At 34.9% G+C, this 15,498-nt stretch overlaps 1 pseudogene; it reads right to left on the bottom strand.

Annotated features, from left to right (window-relative positions):
• Positions 1-12,567: 12,567 nt before the first annotated feature.
• LOC132125977 (5S ribosomal RNA) lies at positions 12,568-12,686 on the bottom strand (annotated as a pseudogene).
• Between the last annotated feature and the right edge of the window lie 2,812 nt (positions 12,687-15,498).

Genomic DNA, 15,498 nt, shown 5'->3' with positions numbered 1-15,498 from the left:
TAACCTCGCTTAGAATTTCATTCTTTTCTTTAACACTATTTCCATTTTTTAACACACTTCTAATGAGTTCTGCCTGTTGCCTTGTTTTTTCTAATTCATAAAAAAACTTTGTACTTCTCTCACCCTCTACTATATTTTTAGTTCTACTTCTTATTATGGCGCCCATACATTTTTCTTTTTCTATTTTTTTTTAGTTTTTCTTCTAATATTACAATTTTCTCCACTTCTGCCTTTCCTTCATCAGCCTTTTCATTTCTTTATCCCATTCTCTTTTAACTTCTCTTTCCTTGGCTCTTTTTGCTCTCTGCACATTCCTTGCATATTTTATTGTAAACAACTTTATTTTTACTTTAAGATTATCCCACCAAACACATATTGCTTCCTCATACAGTAAATTATTTATACTATTTATAATTATATTTTCCACTTCCATTTTATAACAACCATTTTTCAATAGTTCTGTATTAAATAACCCTATTCCACTTCCCCTCTCTACTCCACTCAAACCCATTATTACATATAAGAAGTCATGATCACTCCCACTATATATTTTATAATATATGTTTGATATATATTGTTCAAGTTCCCTATTACTTAATAAAAAAATCGAATCTACTTTGCTTTAAAACTGAGTTCACAACTTGTCTTCGTGAATATTCCCTTTTAGATTTATTTCTATTTCTCCATACTTCAATCAGATTCTGTTGGGACATCATTTTTTCCAACTCATTCCTCCCACTATCAGCTTTATATATCATTTTATCATCAACATCAATTCTTTCTAAAACAGTATTAGAATCTCCAATCAAAAACACATTTTGCCACACACCCATTAAATCACTCAACTCCTTAAAAAATTCAACTCTTTCTTGTCCCTCATTTGGAGCATGAATGTTACATATTATTATTTCTTTTTCTTTACTTTTTAATTGAATAACCAAAACTCTACCCTCATTGTCCTTATATAATACATTTGTTTTGTCAAGCACTTCTCTTTTTATTAAAATTGCAACATCTCTTTTTTTGTTGTGGGTCATTATTGAATAGAATTTCTCCATCCCACATTTTCAAGTCATTAATTTTGTCATCATTCCAACATGTTTCTTGTAAACATAGTATATTGCATATCTTAGTCAAATGAATCAAATTTTCATATTTAGTAACATTTGATAATCCTCTAGCATTAACGGATACAATACAAAATTGACTCATCACTACAAAAAAAGAAAGAATAACCAACAAACAACAAAAACAGCCCAAGACCCTTTCCATCAGTCCAGTCTACTAATAAAACACTTCACTTTTGTTCAGTCTCTCTCCCCTCTTCCTCTCTTAATCCAGTCATTTCTTCCTTTTTTCCCTTTTTTCTTTAGATTCTCTTCTCATTCTGTTTTTCCATCACTTTCTCAATATTAATTTGTGCTGTTGTTTTCAATCTACTTCCCCCACTCTATATGTTTTTCTTCACACTTTCTTTCCCGCCAAAAGTTTTTTCCTAAGTGTCTCTTACCTCATCTTGGCTTGTAATGTCCTTTACTCCATCATCACCTTCTTCTTTGTTTTCCATCTCATTCTGTTCAACTTTACCATCAAATAGTTGTAGTCCCATCGTCATATTTGCTCTTTCTGTCTTTTTTTCTCCGCCCCATTCATCTTTACTTACTCTTTCTTCGCCGCTTTGTATCTCCTTTGTCATGACAATTACTTGCTGTGGTACACTTCCTTCATCATCCTCTTCCACATTCGCTCCATCATTGTGTGAATCCATCTCCATTCCCTCATGTACTTCTTCGTAATTTTCACATATGCACCTCACAGCTTTGGCACTGTGGGGCTTTGCAGTCCCGTGCTTAATGCCCCTGCTCCAGGCATTCTCGTTCATCTTTGCTTACTCTTTCTTCGCTTCTCTGTATATCCTTTGTTATGACATATTCTTGTTGTAGTACACCTCCTTCATCATCCTTTTCCACATTCTCCCCTTCGTTGTGTAAATCTGTCTCCATTTCCTCATGTACTTCTTCATAATTTTCACATCTACACCTTTGTAATGCCTTCCCACAGCTTTGGTACCGCGGGGCTTTGCAGTCCCCTGCATAATGCCCCTGCTCCATGCATTCTCGGCATATAAAATGAGGACAATCCTTCTTTTCGTGATCAACACTTGAACATATTCTGCAAGTTTTCACTTGGTGATCATGAATCACTCTAAAATATTTTATTCCTTCCTCCGTTTCAATCCTTGTATTATATGGAAGGGAAACCATGTCCTTTGGAAATTTTACTTATCACTTATGTAATTTGGCAAATTTAGAAAAGAAACCATCCTTTCTGTTAATTAATATTCCATCCAATATATGTTCAAAGTCTGTTTCTTTCTCCAAAGTGAGTTCATATTCAAAATCAGTTTTTTTTTTCTTAGTCCGTATAATTTGCCAATTCCAGTTTTGTCCTCTACAGCTTTAATTATCATTGTAACAGTTAATTTGTCCGGATTTTTCACATTCATTGTCAGCGTTGTTTCTTTTTTGTACTCTCTCTGGTATCTCATTTTCCCTCTCAACTTATTTATCATTTCATCTTTTTGACTTTCCTCTTGTCTCTTTTCACAATTTTAATAATCCTTTGCTTTACCTTGTAGCTTCTGTTGTTGTTCAGTCCTTCCTTTCAGCATTTCAGCTCCATTCCTCTTCTTTCTCGAGACCACAGTTGCCCATGTTTCCTCTTCTTGATTTTCATTAATTTCTTCAATCATAGTTTAGAATGAATTAGACCCTTCATCTACTTTGTGGGATTTTATCTCCAGTTCTTTTCCCAGTCCTGATCCATTATTCATTATGTCCTTCCTTGTTTGTAGACCTCTTCAATGATATCAAAAACCAAAACCAAAAACTCAACCCCAAACAGTTAAAAAACTGCTTGGGGTTACACCGTGAAAATTACACCAAAAGTGAACTTTATAACTTTTAACTAAGCAAAAATAAATAAATAAATAAAACATTAACAAAAATGGCGGAGAGCCTTTCTCTCCAACTGCAGCCAACTCACTGATTGGAACATACCAACTAGATCGGGCGTGCTCAGGATGGTATGGCCGTAAGCGAGGGCTGCTGCAAAGAGAAGGATATGTAAAGATCAGCCACTCTAATCGGTAGAGCATTTTATAAGAAGGGAAGAAAATGCAAAAGCTTAAAGCAACTGGCTTTCCCAGGCGGTCTAACATCCAGGTATTAACCAGGCCCAAACCTGCTTAGATTCTGTAAGATATTAATTAAAAATCACAACATAAATACATTAACAATACATCTCCACAAATATTTAAACATCTTCCGGTAACAGAACTTAACCAGTTCAAGTTTTTTTACAATGTATGGATTATTTCTTGTAATACATTTTTCAAACATTTCCATATTCTCAAGCATTTTGCAATAGTCATATAAAACTTGTATTTCCTCCATCATGATCTGTTTATATAATAACTTTATCGCTATTTCTTTTTTCTTTTGTTTCATTATATTTCTCCTTCTCCATATTGCAAATCTTGCAAAGCGTTAACGTAAAATTAAGAGCATAGTTATTTTTTGTCCTTCCATTGAAGCCAAATAAAAGCAATGTATCCCATTCTTCCAAAGTAATGTTGTCATTATACAGAAAATCACATACCATCTTTTTTAACATTTCTATAAAATCACTTAACTTTCTGCATTTTAAAAATAAATGTATTACACCTTCCTTTTTCTCCAAACAAACTTTGCACATTTCATCTTGCGCTAACCCAATTTTACTTAAAATCATTTCTTTCATCACACAATTGTGTCTTAATAAAAAAATCTAAATTTTCCAAAACTGGACTTTTAAAATTCAATCTTACATTTTTCCATATATTCGAGGCATCAAAATTCTCAAATAACTTTTCCCAATATTCTATTGCTTTAGGTTTTACAAAAACAGTCTTACTTAAACAGGTATAAAACATCTTAATGACACAATCATTTAAAACAATCTTATCATCCCCTGCTTTTAAAAAAACCTTTGGTTTCTCATTCTCAGTTTCTTTTTCATTATCCTCAATATTTTTAATCCAATGTTCTGGCACTGCTAATTTTAATTTTGTATATTGTTCTTCAATTTTCCCTTTGTTTTCTATATCTTCTCTTTCCTCAAGTGAATCAATTATTGCTTGTGTAGGTAAAAATCCAGGTTTCACTTCATATAAAATGTGTTTTACTTGTCTAAAACCTACTGCGTACCAGTTTTCATAAAACATATGCTTTTTGCTTTTATTATTTTGATTTAAAAATAGGGGTTGCTGTAGGTACTGTTTTCTCCCTTTAATCTCTATGTACACATTATCATAAAACATTTTCCAGCTTCTCAACAATTCTTTATAAAACTCTGGTATATTTTCTATCATGTTATCCTTAAAAGCCATCCATAAAAAAATCATCTCCTATTTGTCCGCATTTATTAATAACATAATTCATGACACTTTTCCATGGAATGTTGTCTTTGTTAAAGAACGTTTTTACAGTTTTAATTCTCATGCTTTTCATTCTCAGCCATGGATCTATTAGTCCTAATCCTCCATCTTCCACCTTTCCAATGATTGTGTTATATGCAATTTTAGATGGCTTACCATCCCAAAGAAACTTTAAATTATAGTTTTATTCTCTTATATACCCACATTGGTAAACTAACGACACTTAAAACATACCACATTTTTGATAAAAAAAGAGAATTCAAGACAAGTACCTTCCCTTTTAGAAACAGTACTCTCTGTTTCCAAAAATTGTATCTTTTTTCCATTTTGTTTACAGTTTCATCCCAATTTATTTCTCTAGTTTTAATTTCATCATATCCAAGTGTAATGCCTAAAATTTTTATATTATTTTTTTGTTCTTTTAACTGCCAATTTCTTTTTGAAATGTCCACTTTTCCTATCTTTATAGATTCAGTTTTTTCCTTATTTACTTTTGCACCCGAACCTCGACAGTATTTATCAATAATTCCCATAGCTTTTTCAGCACTATTAAAATCTTTTAAAATCAGAGTAGTATCGTCTGCATACTGAAACAATTTTTGTTCTATTACATTGTCTTCTATTAAAAAACCTTTTATTTCTTTTTCTCCATTTATTGCTAAACCTAACGGTTCAGCAACTAAAGTATATAATAAAGCTGATAAGGGACATCCTTGTTTTATAGATCTAGATATTCCTATGAAGTCTGTTAAAAAACCATTTATTTTGAAACAACTAAAAATATCTGTATAAAAACATTTCATCCACTTTATAAAATTATTACCAAAACCAAACTGTTGAATTAAATCAAATAAATATTTGTGCTCAACTCTGTCAAATGCCTTTTCTAGATCTATACTGATTAAAAAACCATCACTCTTTTTCTCTTTTATGTACCAAATTAAATCTCTAATGCTTGTTACTGTATCCACTATATCTCTTCCTAATACGCCATATGCTTGATTAGTCGTAATGATGTGGGGAACTACTTTTTTAAGTCTATTCGCTAAAATCTTGGCTAATATTTTATAATCTGTGTTGAGCATACTTAATGGTCTGTAATTTTGCAAATCATCTTTATTTCCTTTCTTTTTATAAATTATTTTAATCATGCCCTTCTTCATACTCTCACTCAATTGTCCATTCTTAAAAATGGCTATGAAAAGATCTTTCAAAATAGGTATTAAAACATCTTTAAAAACCTTATAAAATTCAGATGGTAAACCATCTAAACCAGGACTTTTCCCATTACTTAATTGCATTATAGCTTCATTTATCTCCTCTTCTGTTATATCACTATCACACATTTTTTTATCATCCTCTTTTACTTTAACTTTGATTTGATTTAGCAAAAATACTTCATCCTCCTCATTAACTCCCTTTTTCTTAAATAAAACACCAAAAAAATCCTTCAGCGCTTTTAAAATCCCTTCTTTATCTTTTATCTTTTTACCTTCCATTGAAACATTCTTTATTAAATCAGCTTTTTGTCTAGTCTTTTCTGCATCATAGAAAAACTTTGTACTTCTTTCCCCTTCCACTGTATTCCTTATCTTACTTCTTATTCTAGCACCCACACATTTGTCCTCTTCCACTTTTTTGAGTTTCTCTTCCAATATTACTATTTTCCTAATATCCGTATTTCCTTCAGTTATCTTTTTCATTTCATTTTCCCATTCTTTATTTAGTTCCCTTTCTTTAGCTCTTTTTGCTTTCTGTATTTTCTTAGAACATTCAATAGAAAAACTTTTGATATCTGATTTTATATTGTCCCACCACACACATATTGCTTCATCCTATAAAACATCATCTACACTATTAATAATTAGATTTTCCATTTCCATTTTATACAATTCGTTCTTTAAAAGCTGTGTATTAACCACCCATACACCTGGTCCTCTCTCAACTCCACTAAAATCCATCATTACGTATAAAAAATCATGATCACTCCCGCTATACATTTTATAAAAAACTTTTGAAATAAAATGCTCAAATCTTCTGTCACATAAAATGAAATCTATTCTGCTTTGTTTTAAAATTGTATTGTCTTCTTGAATATTCTCTTTTGACTCTGTTTCTATCTCTCCATACATCTACAAATTTATGTTCAGCCATCATACATTTCAATTCTTTTCTTCCAACATCAGCTCTATACACCATAAAATCTTCAACATCTATTCTTTCTAAAACAGTATTAAAATCTCCTATAACAATGACATTCTTCCATCCATTAATCAAAACACTCAATTCTTTAAAAAAGTAACTCTTTCCATATCTTCATTTGGAGCATGTATATTACATATTGTTATTTCTTCTCCCCTATCCATAATTTTAACAGTTAAAATCCTGCCATTGTTATCTTTAAATAAAACATTCGTTGATTCTACTACTCCCCTTCTAATTAGTATTGCCGAGCCTTTTTTCTTATTTAAGTCATTACTGTACCATATTTCTCCATCCCAACATTTTTTAAAATCATTAACTATTGTTTCATTCCATCCAGTCTCTTGTATACATAAAATATCACTTTGTTTTGTTAAATTCATAATATTTTCAAACTTCCGCTTAGATGACAACCCTCTAACATTAATGGAGACCAAACATAAATTACTCATAATGAAATAAAAGAAAAAACACAAACCAAAACAACCCATCATACATATGTGGTCTCTCTTAATATCTAGGAATTTAGATCTACTTTATCTTCATTTAGCCTTGCTCTGTCTTCTCTTCTTAACTTTTGTTTCTTTAATACTTGTTTAATATTTATTTCCGGTACTCTTAACATTTTACGTCTTCAGTTCATAATGTCCGATATTCTGCTTTCAAGCTCAAGGTTAATTTCATCAGTTTCCTCATCGCTTACCTCCTCTTTATTCCACCCAGCTGCAATTTCACTCGTTGTTGCACATTCCTTTTCTTTCATTTGTCCATCATTAGCAACAGTTTGATGTGTCTCAGTCTCCATTATATGCACTTCAATTTCTTTATCTGCTTTGTCCTCTCTCCTCGTGGAGTCCTCCTTTCCTTGCTTACTTAAATCATCAGAAATCCCATTCACCTCCTGTGTTTCATCTTTCCTTCTATTTCTGCTTGTCTCCTCCATGTGCTCCTGCACCTCTATCTCCATTTCTGCATTGTCCTCATCTTCAGATTCACACGTACACCTCATCCATGTCTTTTCACAGCTTTGGCACCGCGGGGCTTGGCAGTCCCGCGCAAAATGCCCCTGTTCCAGACATTCTCTGCAGGTATATTGAGGACAGTCCTTTTTTTCATGCTCTGTGCTTGCACACATTCTGCAAGTCTTTAGCTGGCCGTCATGAATTACCCTGAAGTATTTTGGTCCCTCCTCTGTGTCAAATCTCACATTGTATGGCAGAGTCACAATGTCCTGTGGGAATTTTACTCTTAAAAACCTTGTTCCATCTGCAACAGTGGTGCCAGGATAATATCTCCTTCTTAATGGGAGAATAGGATTTACTCCCCAATCCACCAGTTTTTGAACGATTTCATCATCTTTTATGTAGTTTGGCAAAAGCAAAAAAGAGACTATTCTTTCAGTTTTACATAGTTTTTTGATCTCACAAAACTGTCCATCAATCAGTAGTCCATCTATTAGCTTATCACAATCCATCTCATTCTCCTTGGTTAGTTCATAGTCAAAATTACTTTATTTCCTCAGCCCATACAGATTTCCAAATCCAGTTTTCTCTTCCACTGCCTTTATTATCATCATCACAGATAGTTTCTCTGGATCATTAACAGTCATTGTTAGCGTTGCTTCTTTTTTGTAGTCTCTTTGATATTTCGATTGGCTTTTTATCTTTTTCATTGTCTCATTTCTTTGAACTGCTTCTCGTCTTCCATCAGTATAATCTCTTGTTTGTTTACCTTGACTTTTATATAGCTCTTCTGTTCCTCTACTCCTTACATCCATTCCATTCTTCTTTCTCCTTGTGGCAACCATTGCCCATGTTTCGTTGTCATCTTTATCCTTTCCGTTGTCCATTTCTTTGTTTCTTTCAGTGTAGTCATTGTCCTCAGTCTCTTGGTCTAATATCCGTTCCGGTTCCATAACTGTTATATCCGTCATTTTGAAAAAATAAAACCCCAGACAGTAAAACTGACTGAGGTTTAAACAAAAAATAAATGTAACTTATAAACTTTAAGTAATTATCAAAAGAAAAAACAATAAAACAAAAATAGGGGAGAGCCTTTCCCTCCCAAACTGCCACCTCACACTTCCTGGATCGTACCAATTTAGGGCGTGCTCAGGTTGGTATGGCCGTAAGCGAGGGCTGCTGCAAAGAGAAGGATATGTAAAGATCAGCCACTCTAATCGGTAGAGCATTTTATAAGAAGGGAAGAAAATGCAAAAGCTTAAAGCAACTGATATTCCCAGGCGGTCTAACATCCAAGTATTAACCAGGCCCAAACCTGATTTAGATTCTGAAATCAGGCATAGACTCTTTTTTTTGTACGATTATTATAAAATTTGTGAAAAAATCCAAAAGTTTACAGCACCTGGAATTCCCAGGCGGTCTCCCTTCCAAGTACTAACCAGGCCCAAACCTGCTTTGCCTCTAAAATCAGGCAGAGACTCTTTTTTTTGGAAGATTATTATATAGTTTGTGAAAAAATCCAAAAGTTTACAGCACCTGCTATTCCCAGGCGGTCTCCCTTCCAAGAACTAACCAGGCCCAAACCTGCTTAGCTTCCGAGATCATACGAGATTTTTTTTTATTATTATTATAAAAAAATTACATTCATTTAATTTGTTTCATACAGTTAAAATCCATGACATTATTATTCATATTTCCCCCATAGCCAGTTTACACCTTTTTCTTTCATTTCCAACATTGGATTCCCTCTTACAATCATTTCTATAAAATCATCCTCTTTGTTTTCCATTAAAAAATAATTCCATAACAGTCTCACAAAGTATTCCATCCTGTTTTTAAAGATTATCCACACATCAACATTTTTCCCATCATATTTCGCCATGTTTCTTCTCAACCATATTACATACTTTGCTATTGTTACACATAAATTAAAGGTATACATATTACAGTCATTATGACCAAATAAAAACATTGTTTCCCACTTCTTTTGGTCCTCCTCATACTTCCCCTCCAAAATTGCTTTTGCAATTTCCGTCATTTTTCTCATAAAATCATCTAACCTTTCACAATAAAAAACAGATGTAACAGTCCTTCCTTTTCTTTCATACACACTTTACACTTTGCATCATTTTGAATTCCTATTTTATGTAATCTCATCTCTGTTAACATAAAATTGTGTCTCAATAAATAATTAAAATTCTCTAAAATTGGTTCCATATATTTCAACCTCACATTTCCCCAAATTTCATTTTCATTTAAGTCATCATATTTTTATTTCCAGTAGTTCAAAGCTACTGGTTTTGTAAAAGCGATAGACCTAAAAACACTATACACATTCCTTACTTTGCATAAATTAAAATGAACGTTTTCCCCATTTAACCTTTTAAAAAATATATCTGGAAATTCATTCTCATCCCCACTCTCATAGTTTTCAATTCTTTCAATCCAGTCCTTTGGTATCGCTTTCTTTAAATTCTCATATTGTCCTTCTAACTTCCTTCTCCACGCCCTTTTGCCCCCTATCTCAATGCATCCACAACTGCCTGTAAAGGTACATAACCCTCTATCACTTCATACAATAGATCTTTTATTTGTCTCAAACCACAATCCCACCATTCTTTATAATACATGACCTTACCGTCCCTTATGATATTCGGATTTAGAAACAATGGTTGTTCTAAAAGCTGGGCCCTTCCTTTAGGTAAAATCAGTACATTTTCTAAAAATTCCCCCCCATTATTCCAAAACCTCGACATAAAAACATGGCAGACCTTTTAACATCCAGCTTTTCATGTTCATCCATAAAACATTACATCCCATATGACATTTTTCCAGGTAATATTCCATGACACTTTTCCAAATTACATCACTTTTGCTCTCTAGAAACTTCTGAAAAACTTTAAAACCAATTCTTTCATTCTTTTGTAGTACACTTGAGGCAATGGGATTACTCCCAACACATACCAGACTTTCGACGGCATTAATGAATTTATAATTAAAACTTTCCCCCTTAGCTTTAAATCTCTAATTTGCCAAAATCTCAGCCTTTTTCCAATTCCATTTAAAACACCTTCCCAATTCAAAATGTCTGCTTTATTAGAATCCATACCCACCCACAACCCCAAAATCTTGATGTGCTGCACTTCCTCCTTGAATTGTATGTGCTGCGGTATTTCCTCTACTCTGCCAATCCTCATGCACACACTTTTCCCCACATTTACTTTAGCTCCCGACCCTTTACAATATCTTTCTAAAATCCCCATTGCCCTATCAATACTTTGGGTGTCTTCTACCAACAAGGTTGTATCATCTGCATACTGATACACTGCTTCTCTTTGGAGATGGTTCTTTATTTGTATTCCTTTGATTTCTCTGTCTGCCTTAATAACCAAACCGAGTGGCTCGGCTACCAGTGAGTAAAGTAAGGCAGACAGTGGGCATCCTTGCCTGATCGACCTTGTTGGTCAAAAACAATCCGTTAAAAAAACATTGCATTTCATGCATGTTAACACATCTGAGTAAAAAATCCAAATCCATGTTCTAAAATTTTCTCCAAAACCAAAAGCCTTAAGAACATCAAATAAAAACTTTTGATCTACCCTGTCAAATGCCTTTTCTAAGTCCAGACTTATTAAAAATCCCCCCTTTCCCTTCTCCTTCATATAACAAATTGTGTCTCTTATACTTTTAACCACATCTACTATATCTCTTCCTTGCACCCCGTATGCCTGTGTCGTTTTTCTTATTTTTGGTAAAACCTTTTTTAATCTGTTTGCTAAGACTTTTGCTAATATTTTAAAATCTGTATTCAACATTGATAAAGGTCTGAATTTTTTTTTAGATCTTTTGGATTACTGCTTTTTTTGTAAATCATTTTTATCATGCCTATTTTCATTTTTTCACTCAAGACCCCCTTCTTGAAAAATTCTTCAAAAACTTATTTTAAAATTGGCACTAACATTTCTCTAAAAGTCGTGTATAAACCAAACACAAAATTGTTGCTTGATTCTTAGTCCATCCTCTAGCTTTTCACACTCCTACTCATTTGATAACGTGATCTCGAATTCTTTGCCTTGTCTTGGTCTCATCTCCAAAATCTTTCCTCCTCCTATATTTTCATTCACTTCTTTGATAATATCCTGCACCGATCCATCTCTCACCTCTGCCAGATCAACAATTACAGTTGCTTCCTTTGAATAAATACTCACTTTCTTAGCCTCGTTGTATCCAAGCCATTGTCCTGTAGTGTTTTCCTTGTCAAAGTCCCTGCGTCTTTCTCCTGCCATTTCCATGTTCATTTCTGTCTAATCAGTCCAATTTTGAAAAAAAAAACAAAACCAAAAAAAAATACTCCTAAAATAAAAAAAACCTCCCCAGACAGCCTAGGCTGCTGGGAAGTGTTTGAACTTAAAAAAAAATCTGAAAAACAGAAAAAAGCTAACTTTAAACAAAAAAAGGGTTTACAAACAAAAAATGGTGAGCCTACTCTCACCCACTACTGCCACCTCACTTCCTACTAGCACTCTAGCGCCCTCAGGATGGTATGGCCGTAAGCGAGGGCTGCTGCAAAGAGAAGGATATGTAAAGATCAGCCACTCTAATCGGTAGAGCATTTTATAAGAAGGGAAGAAAATGAAAAAGCTTAAAGCAACTGGCTTTCCCAGGCGGTCTAACATCCAAGTATTAACCAGGCCCAAACCTGCTTAGATTCTGAGATCGGGCATAGGCTCTTTTTTTTTTTTTTGTACGATTATTATAAAATTTGTGAAAAAATCCAAAAGTTTACAGCACCTGGAATTCCCAGGCGGTCTCCCTTCCAAGTACTAACCAGGCCCAAACCTGCTTTGCCTCTGAAATCGGGCAGAGACTATATGTTTTTTTTATTTTCTTTTAAGATTATTATATAAATTGTGAAAAAAATCCAAAAGTTTTCAGCACCTGGTATTCTCAGGCAGTCTCCCTTCCAAGAACTAACCAGGCCCAAACCTGCTTAGCTTCCGAGATCAGATGAGATCAGGCATAGCCAGGTTGGTTTGGCCGTAAACGAGGGCTGCTGCAAAGAGAAGGATATTTAAAGATCAGCCACTCTAATCGGTAGAGCATTTTATAAGAAGGGAAGAAAATGCAAAAGCTTAAAGCAACTGACTTTCCCAGGCGGTCTAACATCCAAGTATTAACCAGGCCCAAACCTGCTTAGATTCTGAGATCAGGCATAGACTCTTTTTTTTTGTACGATTATTATATAACTTGTGAAAAAATCCAAAAGTTTACAGCACCTGGTATTCCCAGGCAGTCTCCCTTACTAACTCCCTTACTAAGTACTAACTGTTAAGTTTAAGACATTATAAAATGTGTTAATGCACATTATACCACTATGCTGAATTTTTTTTAGTATTTCACATGCCAGTTTATCGAAACTAAAAAGGGATTCTTATTATGAAGTTCCGGGCTGTGGGGGGTTGTTGTTGAACGTGCGTTGTGACGAAGTGTGTCAAAGAGGAATAAATGGAGAACATTGATTGATTCAAAAGTGTTTTATTTCGTATAACATTGGTAGCAGAGGATGGTTAGCAACTACAGAGTACCCCCAACCTTTGATGAAGGAAAACCCTATGAAAGTTGGAAGAATGAAGTCGCGATTTGGACTAGAGTTACAGACCTCGAGAAAAAAAAGCAGGTGCTTGCTGTGGCTTTGGTGCTGTCGGGAAGAGCGAGAGAAACGGCTATGGAAATACCGGTAGACGATCTTAATAAGGACACTGGCTTGAACACTTTACTTATGAAACTCGATGACTTGTTTCTCAAAGAAGAAAAGGACCAAGTTTACGAGGCGTACTCAAGCTTTGATCGGATTGTGAAAGATAGTAGTGATTCCATGACAGACTATATAATTGATTTTGAACAGCGATACTCACGGATGCGTAAATATAAGATGGAGCTTCCCGATGCAGTATTGGCATTCAAACTGCTGGACACTGCGTGCTTGGAAGTGAAAGATCGACAGTTGGAGCTGACAGCATGTACAGATTTGGATTTTGCATCAATGAAGTCAGCACTGAAGAGGATTTTCGGAGGAAAGCCTGCTTCTACAGTGGGGATTAATCAGGAAACAGCATATGTAACAGATCATAGACGGCAAAGGAGCAAGCCATGGTCGCAAAATGTTCAGCAAAAGACACCACTGCCTGGCACTAACCCTCTGGACAGGTATGGACGCAGATCAAAATGTGCTGTTTGTCAAAGCACATTCCACTGGGCCAAAGACTGTCCACATAGAGATGAGCAAGTCAAACTGACTAAAGATTGTTATTATTGATAAAGATTGATATAGAGGAGTGCAACATTACTCTGTATACAAAAGATTCGCCCACTGAAGCAGAAATATTTATGACAGAGTGTTTCGGCTCAGCAATAATAGACACTGCATGCAAACGGACTGTGTGTGGACAGGAATGGATAAATAACTATATCGCTGAACTAAGCCAAAATGACATAAAAGACATGAGGAAGACAGAAACTCACAGTCACAGACCTTTTAAGTTTGGTGATGGAAAAGTTGTCTATTCCAACAGAAAATTGAAAATTCCTGCAAAGATTGGACAAACTAAGTGTCATATTGAAACTGAAGTTGTAAAAGCCAGCATTCTACTACTCCTAAGCAAGGCATCCATGAAAAGAGCAGGGACAGTGCTAGATATGGAAAATGACAGTGCGGTAATGTTAAGTCAACCTGTAAAACTTGACTTTACAAGCTCTGGTCATTACTGTGTAAACATTATGGACAATGAAAAAAAAACATTCAAAGTGATGACTGTGTCTTGGTTGCTATTGAAGATGTCACTCTTGAGGAACAAAAGAATGCGGATGTACAAAGTCAGTGTGCTGAGGAAATACTGACAATTTCAGACAAAATGAGCTTAGCAGAAAAACACAAAATCCTGATGAGGCTTCACAGACAATTTGGTCATGCTTCTGCTGACAGATTGCAGAGACTTCTTACTAGCTCAGGAAATAAAGATGCAGAATGTTGTGTCATTCTGGAGAAAATAGTGAGTGAATGTGGAACGTGTCAAAGATACAGTAAGACCAACCCAAAGCCTGCTGTTGGTCTACCACTAGCTTCTCAGTACAATGAAACTGTTGCAGTAGATCTAAATGAACTTGAACCAGGTGTGTGGTATCTCCACATTATAGACCAGTTCACAAGATTTAGTGCAGGCAGCTCACTGACCACAAAGAAGTCATCTGAAATAGTGAAACACTTTGTCCATATCTGGATAAGTGTCCCTGGTCCACCTCAGAAACTGTTTAGTGACAATGGGGGAGAATTTAATAATGATGAGGTCAGAGACATGGCAGAAAACTTCAATATAGCCCGTGGAGCAATGGTCTTACAGAGCGACAAAATCAAACACTTTCAGAGATCATAATGAAAGTGAAGTCAAGTAACGGCTGTGACTGGGACACTGCATTGGACTGGGCTCTTATGGCAAAGAACACCATGCAAAATGTTCATGGCTACAGTCCTCATCAACTGGTGTTTAGACAGAATCCCAACCTGCCCTCTGTGTTAACCGACAAGCCCCCAGCTTTAGAGGGTACAACGAAAAGTGAGTGGGTGGCAAAACACATCTCTGCTTTACATGCATTAAGAAAGGTGTTTACGGAAGCAGAATGCTCAGAAAGAATACGGAGAGCACTACGTAAACAATTGCGTCATACAGATGAAAAATATGAAATGGGTGACAAAGTGTACTACAAGAGAGTTGACTGTCAAGAGTGGAAACGACCAGGAGTTGTCATTGGCCAGGATGGTGCAGTGGTGTTTGTCAGACATGGAAGAACCTGCATTAGGGT

This window comes from Carassius carassius, chromosome 43, assembly GCF_963082965.1.
Source record: "Carassius carassius chromosome 43, fCarCar2.1, whole genome shotgun sequence".
NCBI lineage: Eukaryota > Metazoa > Chordata > Actinopteri > Cypriniformes > Cyprinidae > Carassius > Carassius carassius.
Note: the sequence above shows the minus strand (reverse complement) of the source record. Positions and strands in the feature narration are given on the sequence as shown.